Source organism: Rhinolophus sinicus, chromosome 1 (genome assembly GCF_057876585.1).
Source record: "Rhinolophus sinicus isolate RSI-liver-muscle chromosome 1, RSI-T2T, whole genome shotgun sequence".
Lineage (NCBI taxonomy): Eukaryota > Metazoa > Chordata > Mammalia > Chiroptera > Rhinolophidae > Rhinolophus > Rhinolophus sinicus.
The window spans coordinates 145,615,271-145,636,455 of NC_142501.1; the positions used below are offsets into that span (position 1 = coordinate 145,615,271).

At 38.8% G+C, this 21,185-nt stretch overlaps 1 protein-coding gene across 5 annotated transcripts in view; it reads left to right on the forward strand.

Moving 5' to 3' along the window:
- The window catches only part of CRACD (capping protein inhibiting regulator of actin dynamics), a 255,700-nt gene that overhangs the window by 132,991 nt on the left and 101,524 nt on the right, over positions 1-21,185 (forward strand). The window contains exon 1 of one of the 5 annotated variants that reach the window (XM_074324516.2): positions 5,234-5,354. The exons of 3 other annotated variants lie outside the window; for them this stretch is intronic. The gene's annotated coding sequence lies outside the window, so the exon portion shown is untranslated. Of the gene's footprint in view, positions 1-5,233; positions 5,355-21,185 lie in introns of those variants that run through there. One more of the 5 variants, XM_019740147.3, reaches the window with a different exon arrangement.

Consider the following 21,185-nt stretch of genomic DNA (forward strand, 5'->3'; position numbering starts at 1 on the left):
GGCCCCTTGTTCAAAAATTAAGAATTTTAAGAGTACAAACAAAGCATTAAAACAAATATAGGCCCCTTGGGACTGCACATGTTGCATGCCCAGCCGCACCTCCAGACCAGAGGTATCTGATTACTGAGAGGGCACGTAGATAGTACACCAATTCTCCGGCTTTCCTTTTTTTTTTTTAATTTCATCTGGTACCTACCTCTATATTGGGTTACTGGCATTCTAATCCATGGGACAAAGCTGTTCTTTGAGAATGAGGCACAGGTATTGTAGGGAAAGCAAAACATTATTTTTCCTACTACCCTCCTAGTGCCCTATAAATTGGACTGACAAGACAAGCAAGAGAAAAACAAACAGAATTCTATTAACATGTGCATTGTTCTTACATGGGAGTACCCAGAGATAACTAACTCCAAGAGGTGGTTAGAACTTTGACTTATATAGCATCTTAGCAAAAGAACAATTTTTAGAGAAGAAGACAGAGAATGGACTTTGAGTTTCTAGGGGCAGCAAATTGTCGGAAGGCAACTATATGAGGAAACCAATGGAAGATAAGAGCTAGTTGGTCAGGTTTGTTATATAGATTCTTCTGGTGCCATCTCCAGGCTGATGAGGTTCTAAACTTGTCTCTGGTGGTTAACTTTTGTCCTTTCTAGGAGAGAGGGAGTAGAGGACATCTTTGTAAATTTATATCCTGCTTTTAGGCAAATAGGAAGAGGGCAGAAAGCTCTTGTGTCTGCTTCTTCTCAGTTGCCTTCAGCTCAAAATAATCCTTATGCTAAAGTGGCATATTCTGGAGTGACATTTTCTGCTATCCTACAGTGTCCTCTCTGGGCACATGCAGTGGCCATGACTGGAAACCTTGTGCATAACCAAAAAAGACTGCCCTTCCTTCAGGCCCAATGCTGGGGTACCTGGCCTGGCACTTGGTGGGCAGCAAGCTGGATTTCATTCGCCGCTAGCATGCTTCGCTAGGCATCCTAATGTAGGGAACAGCCTGCAAAATCCTGCAGTCACCTTGCCTAAGGGACAACCTGGCTGCTCTCTTGCCACAGAGTGGCAAGATGGCTAAGCTAGAAAGTCCCTTCTCCTTCATAGTTCCCACATGACAACCCAAATCCCTTGATCTGGGGTCCTCGAGTACCTAGGCTTCCCCTGGTTTGCACTCCAGGCTTTAGCTCTTTGCCCTTTTTGTTGGTTGTTTTTGCTCAGTTATTTTTAACATTCCTTTTCTTGTGACGGAAAAGAGTCTATTATTGGGACCTGGCAATCCAGTTACCTGGCTTCACTGAATGAGTTTTAGTAGCAGACAGACCCATTTAGTAGCAGACAGATCCATTAGACTCTTGTTTCATCTTTCTAAGTTGGTGGGGTTTTTTCAGGTCTCCTAAAAGAATACATGTTTCAACTCGAAAAGGAATTAATGAAATACAAAAAGAGAAAAATGAATTATTATAATCTTTATAGTCTTTTGTAATTCCTGGCTAGCTTTGTCTGAGAATAAGCCAGGGAAACGTGAAGAGTGAGGTAAGAAGAAAAGAGCAAGCAAAGTCAGATTCTTGAGAGGCTTTTATAACGGCTCTGACATTAAAAATTAAAAGGACATCAGATTTCCTTCCTTTTTCACACCCACCAAAAATAAATAATGTACACACCCAGAAGCAATTACGGGAGATGGAATTCTGTTTGTATTGCTCTTTTAAAGCGCCTCATATATTCCTACCATGAAATGATATTGGGATAGCAAAGAGCCAAGCTGAGTGGCCAGCTACACGCATGCCTCACCTGGGATTCTGACTGCAGTATTTCGGAGGAGTCGATTGAGGCAGGACAGGGACTGTGGGAATGTACTTGAAAAAACCTGAAATCATCCAAAACTGACTACTAAGCCCCCATGAACGTTTCTAAGCTCTCTTATAACCAATTTAAACGTTCTTTTGTATGTGAATGTGCAACCCTGTGTGTGCGTGCGCGCCCGCCCTCGGAGAGAGGGCTAGAAATGAAAACTCAAGGACTCATGATAGAAAAAAAAAAAGCGTTCTTTTATGTACTTGCTTAGATCCTCAGATTTGTTTGCCATTTTTTGTGGCAAATATTCTGGGTCTATGGTGTTGAAGCACTTCAGTACTCTGATGGCTCAGGATTGTTGTACCTATGAACTTAGAGATATTCTATGTGAACAGTTTTATAAACAAAGATATATGATATGCATGCCTGTGTGCTTGCTCGTCTTTTCTCTAGACAAATCCGGAATTTATAGGTATATGAGATTTTTGCTATTTTTGATTTTTATTTGGAAACTAACTTTTATTCTTCCATATTGCTTCATTCCTGATAAAAACATTGAATCTCTAGTTTAACATAAATTAACATGTACTTAATTTACTAGTTTGGATACAAGCTTCACCATGCAGCGCAGAGCCCCAAATAATTGTAGGTTAAATATGGTAGAGATTTATTTCTCTGTCTTGTGACTGCTCAGGGTTAGATGGTTCAGGAAGAGTATAGTGGTGACTCTCCTCCATAAGGACATCTGGGACCTAAGTTCCTTCTCGTTGCTTGGTCCTCCCTAGTACGTGTTCGAGAAGTCTTGCTACCATGTCCATGCCCAAGGCACCAGGATGGAGGAAGGTGAAGCAAAATGACACATGCCTTTCCTTTAAACACACATCCTGGAAATTGCCTATATCCCAAGAGCCAGAAGTTACCCACAAACTCTTTAGTGGGTGGCCAGGTTCCCTGATGAAAATCATGGAGTTTAACATCATTGAGCAAAGGGAGAATGGCTACTGGGACACATCTGTCAGTCTCTGTCATATCTTTAAAGTCATATTCTGCTCATTATATTTTGAACCCAGATCACTAATTCTTGTATGACATAATTAGCTTATTAAGAAGTTAGACACAAAAATCAGACTTTAATTGCAAATGGCTTCTGTTGTCACAAGTAGAGTGTGATTACTTGCCGGTGGCTACCTGTGGTGCTATGTTAGGAAGGACTGTGGGGCTGTACTTGCACTGAGCAGGAAAATAATTACATGACCAATCAGTGATACCTGCCCTGGGCACAGGATGGGAGAATAATGTCTTGTACCTGGTATCTTTAGTCTTAATTCAGAGATCAATTTCTATAAAGTCATAGATTTTATCATTGGCCTCACTATTAGAGATACTTTCTTTTTTCCCCAGTGATTCATTCCACTGCCACTAAATAAGCATTTAAATTGAGGCATGGGTTGGGGATTTATATTTAATGGAAATACCAAAGAATTTCAGAAGTTCAGTCTGTGTTTTAGACACTATAGTAAAGCCTTTGACTGTCAATCATGAAAAGTCATGGCTTGCTCTGAAAGAAACAGGCATGCCTCAGTACTTGATTGTCCTGATGTATAACCTGTATTGTGGACAGGAAGCCACTGTCGGGACAGAATATGGAAAGACAGAATGGTTTCCTATAGGCAAAGGCATCAGACAGGGGTGCGTGTTATCGCCCTATTTGTTCCATCTTAACTGGGGTAGACTCAGAGGAAGGAGGAGGGAAAGTTGGTGGAAGAAATATCAGTAACTTAAGATATGCAGATGACACCATCTTACTGGCAGAAAGTAGCCATAATTTGAAATGACTTCTGATGCAAGTGAAAAAGGAGCGTGCCAAAGCAGGGCTGCATTTGAGCATCAAGCAGACAAAAATCGTGACTACAGGAGAAATACACAACTTTAACATAGACAATGAAGACATTGAAATTGCTGAAGATTTTTGCTTGCCTTATTTCAGTCGTCAATTCAAGTGGAGACTGTAACCAAGAAATCAAGGGAAGACTGAGACTCCGAAGGGCAGCAGTGGAGGAGTTGGGAAAGATCATTAAGAGCAAAGATGTGTCATTAGAGACCAAAGCTAAGATTGCCCATAACCTCGTAGTCCCAATACTATGTACAGATGTGAAAGCTGGACAGTAAGGAAGGCTGATAGGAGAAAACATTGACTCATTTGAAGTATGGTGTTGGAGAAGATCACTACAGATACCCTGGACTGCCAGGAAAATGAACAAGTGGCTCCCAGAGGAAATTAAGCCTGAAACATCGCTGGAGGCAAAAAAGGACAAAACTGAAGCTGTCCCACTTGGGCCCCGTCATAAGAAGTTGGGGTTCTTTGGAAAACACAATAATGCAGGGAAAAGGGAAGGCGGCAGGAAAAGAGGAAGACCAAATGTGAGACGGATGGACTCCATAAAGAAGCCATAGGCCTGCGTCTCCAGGAGCTGAGTGGGGCTGTTGAGGTCGCGACAGTGTGGACATCACTCATTCAGAGTCCCCAGGAGTTGGAACCTGCTCCATAGCATGTAACACACACAGTGGAAAGGAAGGTTTAATTGAATGACCAATTGAAACAAATTATTAGAACAGTCAGGTAAACCTGAAGGCACTAAGAAAACCACCATTGGCTGATCATTCAGGGAAGAAAGGCTGGAAAACATAGTGGGAAGAACGACCTAATTTTCTCCTTGCTCTGAACTTGTTTATATGATTGAATTAGTAGTTTAAAATACTGTATATGTACTGCTTTGTTTTGCTTTATCTTTCTATGTCTTATCTCTTTATTTTTGAACTCTTGAGAAACAAGTCTACATGTGACAGCTCTCTTTGTCCCTGACGGTCTCTAGCACTTCTTACACAAAGAGACAGTGCCATAGATATTTGTTGATTGCTGGATTAAAACCATGCCTGGTGATCTAGTTTTTTGTTTGTTTGTTTGTTTTTAATTCAAGGAGTTTGCTCACCACATATGCATTACTATCCTCAATTTATTTTTTGGACGCTGAGGTTGGAGGTGACTGAGTGAGTTGTAGCATTCTTCCGGTGGTGCTGAGTGCATTATTGATGAGTAGCAGAATTGACTAGCATCAATGTCAGCTGAGGGTTTTCTTCCTCTCTTTTTCCTTGTTGTTTAGGCAGGAGAAGTGAAGGACAATTTTCAGGCCTCTCCAACAGCTGCATGATATATAGTTTCTGGATAAATTAATATCCTCCTCTAGATGAAAGCACAACAAGGAGCCAGATCTGGCTGTCCTGATTTTGCTTTCCTTGTTCAGCCCAGTGGCGGGCGTCGCTCTTGCTCTTGGTTCGGGTCCCAGCCCCGCCCTGGCTGGTCTGTAACTGTGGGTGAGTCATGGCCACCTTGCTGGCGCTCCTTTTTCCAATTGTAAAAGAGAGATGACTTGCCAACAGATGATGTCTTCAGGTGCCTCCGACTTCTGGAATGAAAGACCCTCTGGAAACACAAAGCGTTTTTGTTGCAATAAAATGGGCTCTTCGAATAACTAACTCCTCTTCTTCCCTCAACCATATTTCCTGCTGAGGTAAGTAATGTGGATTGGCTTTTTTTTTTTCTCCCCTTCAGCTTTTAGTTCTTTTTCTGTATGTCTGGCCTTGTAAATGTGGTGCGTAAATGCTATAATTATAACCCTTTTTGACAGCTCTGTAATTTAATTGTAATTCACTCTGAGCATCTTTTTAAGACAATGATGTGTATTGAGGATGCAGCTGTTCCAATCTCATTTGCTAAAATGACAGGAATTATTGGAATCATAGTCCCAGCAACTGCGGGAACTTCCGATCTATTCAAGGCCAAATATAGGGACATAGTGTGTGTGTGTGTGTGTGTGTGTGTGTGTGTGTGGCCACTTTCAGGACCTTGGTTTGGCAAAAGTAGCAGTGTGGTATTTATTGGCCTTTGCATAAATATGTCAATTATTCTGCAGTGGAAAACCCTTGGATTTGTTTTCTGCAATAAGCTATATATGTTCTGTTAAAATTCAGAGATAGTCCCTCTGTTACTCTGAAATTGACTCCTGCCAGCATTGGCGGGGGGTTCTTGGAGACCCATTGGTTATTATTAGTTTGCTAGGGCTGCCACAACCAAGTACCACAAATTGGTGGCTTAAACAAGAGAAATTGATTGTCTCACAGTTCTGGAGGTTAGAAGTTCAAAATCAAGGTGTTGGCAGGGTTGGTTCCGTCTGAGTGCTGTGAGGGAGAATCCGTTTCATTCCTCTCTCCCAGCTTCTCTTCTAGCCTCAGGTGTTCGTTCCTTGGCTTGTATGTGATATTCTCCCTGTGTCTTCACATTGTCTTCCCTGTGTGTGTGTCTCTATTCAATTTCCCCTTTTTATAAGGATGTCACTCATATTGGATTAGGGCCCACCCTAATGACCTCTTTTTAACTTGATTACTTCTGTAAAGAAGGTCACATTCTGAGGTATTGGGGTTAGGATTCCAACATATCTTTTTCTTTGGGTGGGGGGCACACAATTCAACTCATAACAGATGTCTACATGAATATGCAGGAATTTTCTTGTATAATGACTGCAAATAATTTGTGCCCTAAAAAACTTTGGGATGATTGCCTGAAGACTCTCACAAGAATTACTTATTTTATGATATTGTTCCTTTCATTTTGGGATGTAACATAGAGATATTAGATCTACCATCTTTCCTCATATTTGGCCAAGTGTCTGAGGTAGAGCCTGGTATACCTTTTAACCCTGAATGTAACTTACTGACTGCAAGATGCTATGAAAGAATCGATCATGGAAGGTCACCTCAGAACTGTTTAACCTGGAAATGAACTCACCTAATTGAAGATAAATAAAATGAGTTTCTCCCTAACCCCAGTTCTTCCCCACACCACTCTACTCCCCATTGCACAAACAAGTTTGAATGCAATTCAAGGAGATGTTCCTAATATCAGGAAATTCCTTCATTTGAGGATTCCGATGGGCTAGACCTACACAGTTTGTTTTCAAACAAAAATTTGAGGGGGGTGGGAGATGAGGGTAAAGGGGATCAAATATATGGTGATGGAAGGAGAACTGACTCTGGGTGCTGAACACACAATGGGATTTATAGATGATGTAATACAGAATTGTACACCTGAAATCTATGTAATTTCACTAACAATTGTCACCCCAATAAATTAAAAAAAAATTGAAAACAATATCTACAATAGAGGAAATCAACTGGAATTATGGGGATTGTTTTTGATGTGATAGAAATAACAGTGAACTGGATATTTGGAAAACAGATTGGTCAAGGTTCTGCAATTGACTAATGTGATCTTGGACAAGTAAATTCACCTTTCGTTTACTAACTGTACAGTGTGGGCTTTGGGTCATTCGGTGATCTCTCAGTTTCCAACTAAACGCTCTTAGCTTTTCGGGTTACTAGTGCGGAAACAGGCAGATAGTCCCGATTTAGGTCAGTGCTCAAATGTATGTGTTTGGTGAAGTCTTAGAAGGTGCTGGGTAAGAGATTCGCATAATCTGTGGAAAAATAAATGATCATTTAGTGTATTGAGGCTTACAGTATAATAACACTACAGGGACGTAAAGTGAGGAAACTAGGGAAATTTGGTTGTAAGACATATAAGAGGCCAGAAGATTATATTTGAGTGCAAGAAAGTAGTAAAAGTGCTCAGAAACCTACATGTGGGGTCTGTCGGCAGGCGCTGGCTGGGTGAGGCCCCTTCTAGTTCAGCACTTGGATCAGCAGCCACACCTGTGTCTGTCCCGCCACTCAGATGTATTTCTGCAGGGAAATCCTTCCTTTCCCCATTAGCACAAATATCCTAGACATGCAAGAAAAGGAATAAGATTGCAGGCTTCCTTTGCTTTCTAGATTAATACAGGGATCTAATTAGGAGCACTTGTGATCTCTCATTTCTGCTCTTATGCCCAGCTCTTGGCTCTTTATAAACCAGCTCTGTGAGCTTCACTCTGCTCCTTAGGAAACAGATGGTGGGGTCTGAGCTGGTACGTGCCTAAGGGAAAGTTGCCCTTATTTAAAGGAGCTGGATAGCCTGCTGGAGTCTGTGGAAGAAGGACACAAGCCTGGCTGCAGCTCTTGGTGTGCTGTGTGACTAACACAGGATGTTGATTCATGGACCATCTGGAATGAAGACAAGCCAATACATTCATTTCAGTGGACTAGTAATTTTATTATTATTATTTTTTGCAAGCCTGGCTTTTGATACTTTTTTTTTGGAATCCTTTTCTTTGAACTTTAGGGCCTGTGGGGAAGGAGTTCAGTTGGCCATAAGGCATGATTATTCATTTATTAAATACTGACGAGAACAAATAATAGTTAAGGCGTGCTGTGATGTGCGCTATATTGTAGGTTTGAACAAAGGACTCTGTGAGCCTATGAGAGCCTAGGGGAAGGGGGAAGTTGGTTCTACTAGGGGAGCAGGGTCCCTGGAAGTTCTGCTTGGGGGGAGTGAGGGCAGGCTTTCTGAAGGATGCGTAGAAGGTAAAAGCTCACTAGATAGAGAAGTGAAAGGAGGTTCCAGGCAGAGAGATAACCATGAACAAAGAAAGTGCTTGATGTATTCCGAATCCAGCCAGTAATTCAGTGTGTGTGTGGGGGGGGGTTAGAATTTGTAGTGAAGAGTGACAGGGCAAACCCCAGAAAGGCAGTGGATTGAAGCTAGATTGTGAAAGATGTTGCATGCTGTGCCCTGCTAGGGAGTTGAACTCGATCCTGTAATAAGAGAGAGACACCGAAAGGTTTTTGTGTTGTTTTTTGAATAATTGACATATAACATTATATTAGTTTGCAGTATATGACATAATGGCTCAATATTTGTATATATTGTGAAATGAACACCAAAATAAGTCTAGTTAATATCTGTCACCATACATAGTTACAAATGTATTTTCTTGTGATCAGAACTATTAAGCTCTCCATAACAATGTTCAAATATATAATACAGTGTTATTAACTATAGTCACCATACTGTACATGACATCTCCATGACTTACTTATTTTATAGCTGAAACTTTGTGCCTTTGACCCCCTTCACCCATTTAACTTATCCCTCACCCCCACCTCTGGCAACCATCAATCTGTTCTGCAGCTCAGGGTTTTTTGTTTTGTTTTTTTTAGATTCCGCCTATAAGTGAGATCATACAGTACTTGTTTTTGTCTGACTTATTTCACTTAGCATAATGCCCTCAAGATCCATCCATATTGCAAATGGCAAGATTTCTTTCTTTTTATGACTGAATAATATTTCATTGTACATGTATGTATGTGTGTTTACCACATTTTCTTCATTCACCCATTGGTGGACCCTTAGGTTGTTTCCATATCTTCACTATTGTAAATAATGCTGCAGTGAACAGTATCTTTTCAAGTTAGTGTTTTCATTTTCAAGTGCAAAAGTGCAATTGCTGGATCATATAGTAGTTCTAGCTTTAATTTTTTGAGGAACCCCCCCAAAAAATTTTAAACATGATTAGATCTGTGTTTTAGGATGATTATCACAACAGGCACATGAAGCATGGATTGGAAGATGCAAGACTGCAGTCAGGAAAATACATTTGGAAATGTTTGCAATACTCCAGTGAAAAACGGCAAGACACATTGCCCTCGTTCAGGTGCTTATTATTCCCGGTCTGCTGTTAATCTCTTCAGTAATTTCTACTTAAGAACTTTTCTCATGGTCATTACAAGGTTAAGAACTGCTGCTTTTATTTTTTTAAGTTCATTGGTTCTTTAATTTTCTTCTTTCTTTAAATTTTAAATAGGTGTAATGAATTTCTGTAGGTCAAAAATTCAAAAGTTTAAAAGGTGTAAAGTGAACTCTTCTTCCCACCCCACTTCTCATGCCAATTTCTCCCTCCCCAAGATATCACTGTTTTCAGTTTTATGTGAATCTCTCTAGAGATTTTTTAAAGGAATATACAAGGAAATATTAATCTATATTCTTATAACAAATATTTATGCCAGACATACAGTTCTTTTTTTTGTTTTTTAAGATTTTTTTATTAGGGAAGGGGAACAGGACTTTATTGGGGAACAGTGTGTACTTCCAGGACTTTTCCAAGTCAAGTTGTTCTCCTTTCAGTCTTAGTTGTGGAGGGCGCAGCTCAGCTCCAGGTCTAGTCGCTGTTGTTAGTTGCAGGGGGCACAGCCCACCCTTCCTTGCGGGAGTCGAACTGGCAACCTTGTGGTTGAGAGGACGTGCTCCAACCAACTGAGCCATCTGGGAGGCAACTCAGTTCAAGGTGCCGTGTTCAATCTTAGTTGCAGGGGGTGGAGCCCACCATCCCTTGCGGGACACGAGGAATTGAACTGACAACCTTGTGGTTGAGAGCCCACTGGCCCATGTGGGAATCAAACTGGCAGCCTTCGGAGTTAGGAGCATGGAGCTCTAACCGCCTGAGCCACCGGGCCTGCCCCTAAATTGTCTTTTTTAAAATAGTTTTTCATTGACTTTCTGGGTGTTTCATCACATCACCTGTAAATAGTGATGGTTTAACCTACTCTCTTCCAGTCTTTAATTCATCTAATTCCTTTATCTTGTTTTGGCTAAACCTTCCACCTACTTAATCCTAGTTCAAACCTGTTTTTTCCTCAGTTGCTGGTACTGTGTTACCACATAGTTGCGTTTGGCTTAAATCCAGCTTTTCCAGCACTACCTGGCAGCAGGTGACATACTTGCTTCCTTTGCCCTGGAGATGGGAGCCAGCTATGATCAATTGGTATCAGATAGAGAGTTGGGTGTCAGAGGATACAAGCCTTAGGCCATGCCCCTCAGTCTAAACCTTAGACTCTTCACACCCTTATTCTTGTAAGGAAATTAGGTAGATAGCTCTTCATTTATGATCTCTCAAGATTGTAATTTTTTGAATAAAGGCATCGCGATTGAATATTCTTCTGTCTTTCTCTTCTTGATCCTATCTTTTCTCTTGCCTCCATTTCTCTCTACCTTTCTGAGCCCTTTTCTTCTTAACTCTCTTTTGTTTATTTCTCTCTTCTCTTTCATCTTTCTCTTTCCCAGGTACCCCATATTCATTGTATTATATTTGATTTTGAATCTTGGCATGCTTAAATTCTTCTTATAAAGGAAAAAAATCTTATAGCCGAACTTACCATGATTTATTAGGTAGAATATTTAGGGCTTTCTTTTAGTGCAGCATTATGAACCAGAAAAAAGGAATTTTATATTAGTGCTGCAGGGGCATCATGTCGATGTCTACCTAATGTAGACAGTAATTTAAGACCTTTAGGAAGTAATTTAAGACCAGAACATTAGTTGTTGTGAAATGATTCTTTGAGGTATTACTGTATAATACAGAGAAGCCTCTATTTTTAGCTAGTGCTTATTCTTGAAAACCACATCGTAAAGCTCTTGTTGTGAGGCAAAATCTTGATCGTGGAAAGCAAGTATTCTGACTGCTCATGATCTTTTCTTCTTGTGTATTTATTTAGTTTAAAAAATTTTTTTATTGGGGAACAGTGTGTTTTTCCAGGGCCCATTAGCCCTAAGTCGTTGTCCTTCAATGTTGTGGAGGGCGCAGCTCAGCTCCAAGTCCCGTCTCCGTTTTCAATCTTAGGTGCAGGGGGCACAGCCCACCATCCCATGCGGGAATTGAACCAGCAACCTTGTTGTTAAGAGCTTGTCCGCTAACCAACAGAGCCATCCAGCTGCCCTCTTCTTATCTATTTAGACATTGCTCAAAGTCATTGGAAAATAGAACAAATGTGTGAATGGAGCCCTGAAAGCAAAATGGCATTGAATGAGCAAAATGTGAAGCTACAAGAAGTAGCCTTCTTGTCATCCCAATAAACTTTAATTAAAAACAAAAAGTGGCCTTCTTATCACTTTGAATATTTTGTGCCAACCCCTTCTGGCCTACAAAGTTTCTGTTGAGCAATCAGCTGACAGTCTTATGGGAGCTCCTTTATAGGTAACTCACTGCCTTTCTTTTGCTGCTTTTAAGATTCTCTCTTTGTGTTTAATCTTTGGCATTTTAATTATGATGTGTCTTGGTGTTGGCCTCTTCGGGTTCATCTTGTTTGGGACTCTCTGCACTCCTGGGCCTGTATGTCTTATTTCCTTCACCAGGTTAGGGAAGTTTTCTGTCATTTCTTCAAATAAGTTGTCAATTCCTTGCTCTTTCTCTTTTCCTTCTGGTACTCCTATGATGCAAATGTTGATATGCTTGATATTGTCCCAGAAGCCTCCTAAACTATCCTCATATTTTTGGATTCTTTTTTCTTTTGCTGTTTTGATTGGGTGTTTTCTGCTACCTTATCTTCTAAATCACTGATTCGATCCTCCGCTTTATCTAATCTACTCTTGATTCCCTCTAATGTATTCTTCATTTCAGTTACTGTAGTCTTCATTTCTGATTGGTTCTTTTTTATTTTCTATCTCTATTTTTATGTTTCCTATTTCTTTGTTGAAGTTCTCACTGAGATCATTGAACATCCTTATAACCAGTGTGTTGTACACCTGAAATTAATATAATATTGTATGTCAACTGTAATTGAAAAATTAAAAACAAATTTTTTTTAAGTGGCCTTCTTGTCCACATACAATCTTATACAACAACATTGGGCTTCCTACCAAGGTTGGAATCTTATGTTTCATAAGGGCAGAAACCATGTCTTAATCATCTTTTAAAAAGATTTTGGCTGGCCCAGAGAAAGCAGATTATAAATATTTGATGATTTGGTAAATTAAACTAGACCAGACTGCTATGGTCTGAATGTGTGTCTCTCCTCCCAAAACCCCTATGTTGAAATCCTGATGTCCAATGTGATGGTTTTAGGAGGTGGGGCCTTTGGGAGGTGATTAGGTCACAAGAGTGGAGCCTTCATCAATGGCATTAGTGCCTTTGTAAAAGAGACCCTAGAGAGATCTCTTGCCTCTTCCACTATGTAAGATGACAAGGAGAGGGCCCTCACCCAATCGTTCTAGCACCTTGATCTCAAACTTCCAGGCTCCAGAACCATGAGAAATAAATTTCTGTTGTTTATAAGCCACCAAGTCTGTGGTGTTTTGCTACAGCAGCCTGAACAGACTAAAAACAGACCGCGAGATTAGATGGGCACATTTTTTTAAAATCTAGGAATTTCGGTGTGAGATTGGTGGTTGATTTAGATCACCTTCCAGTCTTGGCAACCCATTGCAGAACGGCTCCTGAGAATAAAGGAAGGGGGAAAGCAGATACAAGTACTATGAAATCAGTCTTATGGGCTCTTGTGTGTTGGCTCAGTTAACTTCCATTCCTTAGCGGCCCCAGAGGGCTATAATGCAACAATTTCATTATGATGATTCTGAGTCAACAGCAAGAACAACAAAAAGTTCAATGGTGTTTTATATACTCTGTTGCTAAAGAAAATTTATGAAATCCATTTAAGAAAGGTTTCCACTAAAAGTGGTAAGCATAATATCAAGAATATACTTTTGTGAACTCAGAAAATCTGCTACTTCCTTATGGGTCAGATAGATAAGCAAGTTGTTGTGTAACTACTTTTATTGACAACTCATTCTTTTTGTGTCTTTACATTTTATGAGCATTAGGGGATAATCATAGTTAAATACAGTGCAGAAGTGCTAGAAAATTTCGGGCTTGATACACAAGAGTGGGGGGAATAATCTCAGCATAACAAATAGATTCAGTAAAGACAGAATGGTCAAGTAATTCAGTCATAGGCCAGAGCAATGGATTGTCAGTAACAGAAGGAAACTTTCTGGCCTTTTTGAATCTACTGAAAATTTCTGGGTCTCCCTTGCCAAAAATTGCTTTGTAATCTCCTTATAAAAACAGAACTAGATTTTAGAACAGAAGTTGGCAAACTTCTGTACAGGACCAGACAGTAAATTAAGCTTTGCTGCAACTACTCAGCTCCATCCTTGTAGGGTAAAAGTAGCCATTGGCGGTGCTTAATGAGTGTGGCTGTGTTCCAATAAAACTTTATTTACAAAAACAAGTGTGGAATTTTGAAATGAGTACTATTTCCTATGATCAGCAACAGGTGTGTTATATTAGGTTGGTGCAAAAGTGGTTGTGTTTTTTGCAGTTATTTTTAACTTTTTAAACCGCAGTTACTTTTGCACCAACCTAATATACCACACATACAAACTGTCTTATAGGAGGTAACTACTTTCTAGACACAACCACGAATTATCTACCTACCGTGTTTCCCCGGAAATAAGACCTAGCCAGACAATCAGCTCTAATGCGTCTTTTGGAGCAAAAATTAACATAGACCTGGTCTTATATAAGACCCGGTTTTCTATTATGGTAAAATAAGACTGGGTCTTTATGTTAAGTTTTTGCTCCAAAAGGCGCATTAGAACTGACTGTCCGGCTAGGTCTTATTTTCGGGGAAACACGGTAGTCACTTTCTTTTTTTCTCTCCCTCTCCCTGTCTGTCTCTTAGGGACTACTTAACCTCCACCTATATATAGTTCAGTCCCCGCCCAGTAGTGAAGCTAGTCTTCTTTCTTACGCAGGAGATATGTCAGGAGCATCAAGTCGGCCTTGCTGCTTGTTCTGTTTTCACTGTGTACTCAGTTTCAGGTCTTCAATCCCTACCTTAGAGCCCTCCTGGTACCTCAGTTCCTCTAAGAATGAAATTTTGCCTTATCCTTCTTACCCAAGGCATTTCAGTGACTATGTCCTCATTCGATCCTGGGCACTACATTGATACAAAAGTAAAAATCATCAGTTCCTGTTACTGAGTACCTACTCTGATCTGGACACTGGTACATGTTCGTGAATAAAAATATATGTTACCTCCCTTTACCATCAAAAGGTTTGTTGTTTAACAGAAACAAGACTTTCACACATTAAACAATTAAATATAAAATAATTTAACTCGTATGGTAGAACAAATAACCACTATATTTTTCTACAAATTATACTGAATGTAATTAAATGTTAAAATGTGCAGTTCAAACATGAATTGCTTTGGTTGGAAGATTATATCTGCCAGATGCTTGTGTTGAGCCTTGTGGGCTCTATGGAATTTAGTGAAATGAAAACAAGGGAGAACATTCCAGGTGAGGGTATTATTATGAGCAAGCAGCTAGTTAGTGTGTGTTGGAGAGAAGTGGGGGAGAAGGTTAGACAGAGGAAAGCGCCAGCTAGGGAGGAACTGGAAAGCCACACTGAGGCTGTGGAGTTTGTGAAGAGGATAATAGGGAATATCTGATGGTGTCTGGTGTGGCTTAGTGAAAAGCAAATTGTCACAGAAGAATAATGGACTAAAACTCAGAAGTGCAAGGTTCCTCTTTCGACCCTGCCACTCACTATGAGACCTTGGAGCCATCACTTACAATCCTGGAGCCTAAGTTTCCTTATCTGTCAAATGCGAGTACTCACCACAGAGATGGCATGAGGGCAAAATGAGAAAATAGATGTGAAAATGTTTTGAAAGTCATAAAAAAGTTCTCTACACATGTCAGAACTTGCAATGCTATTATGACAGTGGTGACACAGGATGAATATGCTGTAGGTATGAGCAAACTGTAATGGGAGAAACTAGACGTAGCAGAGAAGCGTGTTTTCGTAGCACGTAATGGACAGAAGTGGACCTGTTCTATGCCACATGGGTTACCATTGGAGAAACACCTCCCACACAGAAAATTCACAATAAAACTTCGGTGACCCTACACCCTAAGGCTCCTTTGCAGATACAAATGCCACCTCATGATCATAAGCGTCAGTTCTGAAAGTGCTGTATGCGACCCTCTGAATAAAAGGGAGCTTGCCTTTTGTAAACTCAGCTAGGGGACAGGCACATACCAGAAACCGGGAGCCCATTTTCATCCCCTTTGGTTCCATTGATGTCTCTTCTCTGAAGTTTCTCCCTAGATGTCTAACTCTGTCTCTCCATAATGATGGAAAACAACTAACAGGGTAAAACTTGGAGCAATTACTGCCAACAATAAAAATATCCTTTGGAAAAAAGAAAAACATGCCCTCGTGTTTGCCCCTGCCCTGTGGGCTTACTGCCTATTTCTTCAGGGCTTTTATCTTTCCTTGAAAACTTGGAAATAGTTTGCTTCCTTTCCCGTCTGTTCAGCACATTAACTGCTCTGGGCAGGAAGAAGTTTCTTCAATATAGTTCTTTCCTGCTTTTGGTTTTAAGTCCATTACATAACTAGGCCGCTTTATTGTTTTTAACTTCTTAATCTTCCTCTTATTGGTATTGGGAAATGTCCTTGGTGCCACTGAGGAGGTGAGGTATGGAGACTGACGTGATCCTTAGCCCTTTTTATAAAAAGCATGCGTAGCCTTCTCTGTGTATAATTAACCTTGGGTAGGAATCTGGCCTTTTCCAGTCGAATAGCAGGTGGATATCAACTGTTCGATGAAAAAGATGTTCTGAGCACTGCTCTCTGTGCTGGCCCAGGGGGGGAGACAGAGGCACCAGGCGTTGCTCCTGTTATTGGAGAGCACAGAGTCCACTTGGAAAGCAGTGGTATGTCGGAAAAGTTTACACTCCGAGGAGGAAGAGCTGGTTCTGCAGCTAACTTGCTTTATGGCCTTTCTCTGGTTTCTTTTTCTGAAAAAAAAAAAAAAAAAAAAAAAAAATGAATGGATTGAATTGGATCAATGGATTTCAAACAGTGTCTTTTAAATATTTTTGACATTTAAGACGTGTTTTCCTTTGAGGGCTGAGCGGATGGGCTTGCAAGGACTCTTTCAGATGCTCTAAGTGTCTTGCTTTTATGTATTAGGCTTCTACATATAAAATTTCAAATAAAGGCTTCCAGAGCTACAAGGGGGCCAAATGAGTCCTAACGTCTCTTCCAATTCTTATTTTCTGTGAGCCTAAGACTTTGCTACAAACTATAAGAAGAGCATAAGCGTGTGCAAGCTGTATGACATAGAAGTCTTTTATCAGTCATTCAGCAAACATTTACTACATTTCTGGTGGACTCGAGAGTATCATAGCTTCTAAACATCATAGGTACCTTTAGTTAGGTACTCTTTGGACTCGGATCAAAGTGTACAGTGAATTCAATATTGCTAGAAGTCCTAGAATATATAGAAAAGTAGAAAAAAAGAAAATAACTATAACAAATCCTACACTTAAAGATAGTCACTCTTATACTCACCTGGACTCGTAGTGGTCATTCTGGTGTTTTATTTCTGAGGTGCTGCTAGGTTGATGCCCTCCTCCTGAATTTGTACACATTTTATGTGGGAGAAAACTGCAGATAAAGGAATATGCTCTGAATCACATTAAAAGCAGTACTACAAGAACTACAATTAGAATCATATCAGAGCAACACTCTATCCTTTGGTAATCTTTTATTTCCTGAATCAAATTATCCATTAATTACATATAACTGAATTATGTAATCTGCCTTTATATTGGTAATGTATAATTAGTATTGTCCCTATATCAGTTAACTTAAAATCTACATAAAAATATGTAGGGGAAACGAGAAAAAAGAGGGAAAAAGAAAAATATATTCTATGTACACATGGAAAAACAAAGGGTGAATGATAATATAGCTTGCTGGGATTATAAAACCAACAGTGACATCTCCTAAGAGGCCTTATCAAGCTTCCACATGAGCTACACAAACAACCACAGCAATATATATAACCATATTGTATATTAAGATGATAAAGTACCAAATTGTCCAATACAAATGAAAATATATAATAGAGTGCTAATTGTGTATACAAATTTGGTGCAAAAAGAGCTAGAAGAAGGAATGAAAATGGCTAATAAGCAAATAAACAATGAAAAATATTCAAACTCATGAATAGATAAATGACTGCAAATTGAAACAGGTAAACATTTTCACATGCAAACCAGCAGCTAGTTTTATGGATAAATCACAGTGTGGTATAGATAAATACAATCTTTCATAACAATTGGTATTAAGGAGTAAAAATTGCCAGCATATAAAAAGTATTAAAATCTGGCTATTCTTTGACCCAGCAATTTAGTTTTTCAGATTTTACATTCAAGCAGCTATAAAATTGATTCTCCAATGATGAATTCACTAAAGAACACTTATGGGATATATACTGTGCACCATTAAGAAATACTTAAGTATGTGCAAAAAATATTAGTGACTAATGATAGTTATTAGTTACGAAGTTATAAACAAGGAGAAAAATGAAAACCAACCCGACTCTTGAACAGTAGGGATGTAACTAATCCCTCCTTCCTACCCCTTCTCCCCCCCCCCATTCCTGACCCTACCATCCCCATCCTCAGGTAACCACTAATTTGCTTTCTGTCACAATATATTAGTTTACATTTTCTAGAATTTTGTATAATGGAATCATATGGTGTATTTGTTTTCCTTGTAGTTTGGCTTCTTTAACTCATCATAATTATTTTGAATAACAGATTTATCTGTTATAGTATGTATCAGTAGTGCATTCCTTTTCATTGGCAAGTAGTATTCCACTGTATGGATATATCAAAGTTTGTTTATTCATTCACCTGTTGATGGACATTTGGGCTGTTTCCCTTTGGGGGCTGCTATGAACAAGCATTCTAATGTAAGTCTTTCATTTCTCTTGATGAAATTCCTAGGAGGGATCATATGGCAGTTGTGTGCTTAATTTTTGAGAAACTGCCAGTGTTTCCCGAAGTTGCGTTCCCACCAGCACATACTTACCAGCATTTCGTATGTTCAGTCCTTTAATTTTAGCTAATGTAATAGGTGTGTAGTGGTATATCACTATGGTTTAAAATATGCATTTCCCTTATAACTAATTTTGTTGAACATTTTTTCATGTGCTTAATTACCATTTGTATATCTACTTTGGTGAAATGTTTGCTCAATTCTTTCCTCATTTTTTAATTGGGTGGTTTGTTCTCTTATTATTTAGTTGCAAAAATTTTTAAATACATTTTAGACACAAGTCCTTTATCAGACATATTTTCTCCCATTCTCTGACTTATTTTATTCTCATAACAGTATCTTTTGAAGAACAGTTTTTAACTTTGATGAAGTTCATTTTATCAATGTGTTCTTTTAAAGATCATGCTTTTGGTGTTGTGTCTATAAAGACATCTTTGCCTAATCCAAGTACTTAAAGGTTTTCTTCTGTGTTTTCTTCTAGAAGTTTATAGTTTTATGTTTTATAGTTGGTCTCTGTTCCATTTTGAGTTCATTTTTGTGTAAGGTGTGAGATGTGAATCAAAGTTCTTGTTTTGCATGTGAATATCCAGTCTTTCTAGCATCATTTGTTGAAAAGACTAACATTTCTTCACTAAACTGTCTTTGCATCTTTTTCAAAAACCAGCCCATATGGGCTGGGCTATCTATTCTGTTTATCATCTTAATCTTCTTGTTTATCTTTTATCTATTTATCTTTATGCCAACACCAAATTGTCTTGGTTATTATACTTTTATAAGTCTGGAAATTAAGCACTGTTATTTCTATAATTTTGTTCATCTTTTAAAAAGTTGTTTTAGCAACTCTAGATCCTTTGCAATTAATTCCATATGAATTTTAGAATCAGTCAATTTCAACAAAAAAGCCTGATGAGAATTTGGTTGGGATGGTGTTGAATCTGTAAGTGGATTTGGGGAAGAATTGACAACAAAACCGAGTCTTCCAATCTGTGAATATGGATTTTCTCTCTAATTATTTAAGTCATCTTTCATTTCTTTTGTCAATGTTTTGTAGTTTTTCAGTGTACACGTCTTTCATATCTTTTGTCAGATTTATCCTAAGTATGTTATATTTTACAAATGCTATTGTCTTCATAATTTCAATTTCCAAATGTTTGTCACTATCACATAGAAATACAATTGATTTTTACATATTGATGTTGTATTCTGCAATCTTGCTATACTTATTTACTAGTTCTAATAGCTTATTTGTAGATTCCATAATTTTTATATGTTTTATTAGTATACACTTCACATATTATAAAGTTCTCTCTCTTAAAGTGTACAAACCAGTAGTTTTTAGTACATTCAAAGTGTCACACAACCATCACCACTATCTAATTTTAGAATATTTTCATCACCCAAAAACAAATCAATACCATTAGCAATCACTCCCCAATCCTTCCCTCCTGATAGCCCCTGGCAATCGCTGATCTGTTTTCTGTCCCTCTAGTTTTGTCTTTTCCAGAATGTCACTTAAATGGGATCATACAATATGTGGCGTTTTGTTACTGGCTTCTTTCACTTAACATCATGTTTTCAAGGTTCATCCATGTTGTAGCATGAATAAGTATACTTCATTCCGTTTTAGAGCTGATTAATATTGCATTGTATGGATATATACCACATTTTGTTCATTCATTCATCAGTTGATGGCCATTTGGGTTGTTTCTACTTTTAAACTATTATACATAATGCTGCTATGAACAATTGTGTACAAGTTTCTGTGTGGTGATTCCAACCATTTAAAACCCAGTTTTTAACAATAAAAATGTTATTCTTGTAAAAACGGAAAATAATAGGGGGGGAGAGAAGAAGCGATCATGGAGAGGTTGTATTGTCACTGAAAATTCGATAGAAAAAATGGGACTAGAAATGGGCTTATAGGATAGGCCAGGTTATGTGAAAACATGAAGCGGGGGCAGTGAAGTTATTTCAGATGACGTGAGAGCATGAGGGACGGAAAGAAGCATGGCTGTAGCCGAGCTTTGGTGCCAGGAAGTAGTAGAAAATAAATATTATAAACAGCTCGAAGGCAAATGGTGAAGGGTCTTAAACACCAAGGTACATGGACATGATTAGCCGGGTACTGGGAAGCACTGTAAGTCTTTAATCCAATGAGTAATATAATAAAGGGGATGTTTTAGGGATATTTATCTGATAGCAATGTGTGTACAATGTCTTAAAATACGGAGAGCTTCTGAGAAGCTACAGTTAAGTCCTCAGTTAATGCCGTCAGTAGGTTCTGCAACTTTAAGTGAAATGTCATACAACAAAACCAATTTTACCATAGACTAATTGATAAAAAACAAGAGTTAAGTTCCTGCAGCATCTCATCAACATTATAATCAAACAACGTTATTTGAGGACCTGTTGTATCAACAAAGAGACAATTGTAACACGTCCATAAAGTGACTAGTGAGAGTGGGAAAAAAAATAAATGCAAGCAACACTGTCTTAAGTGTAGTAGATGTGCAATCACAACAACTTTTTTTTGTAGAAGTAGATAAAATCCATCCTACAATTCATGTGGAATCTCAAGAGACTCTGAATAGCCAAAACAGTCTTGAAAAAGAACAAAGTCAGAAGACTCATGCTTTCCGATTTCAAAACGTGCTGCAGGGGAGGGGAATTGGAGGAAGGTGTCTAAAGGTGTAAATTTCCAGTCATAAGAAAAATAAATACTGGGGATGTAATGTACAACATGATGAGTGTAGTTAATACTGTATGATAT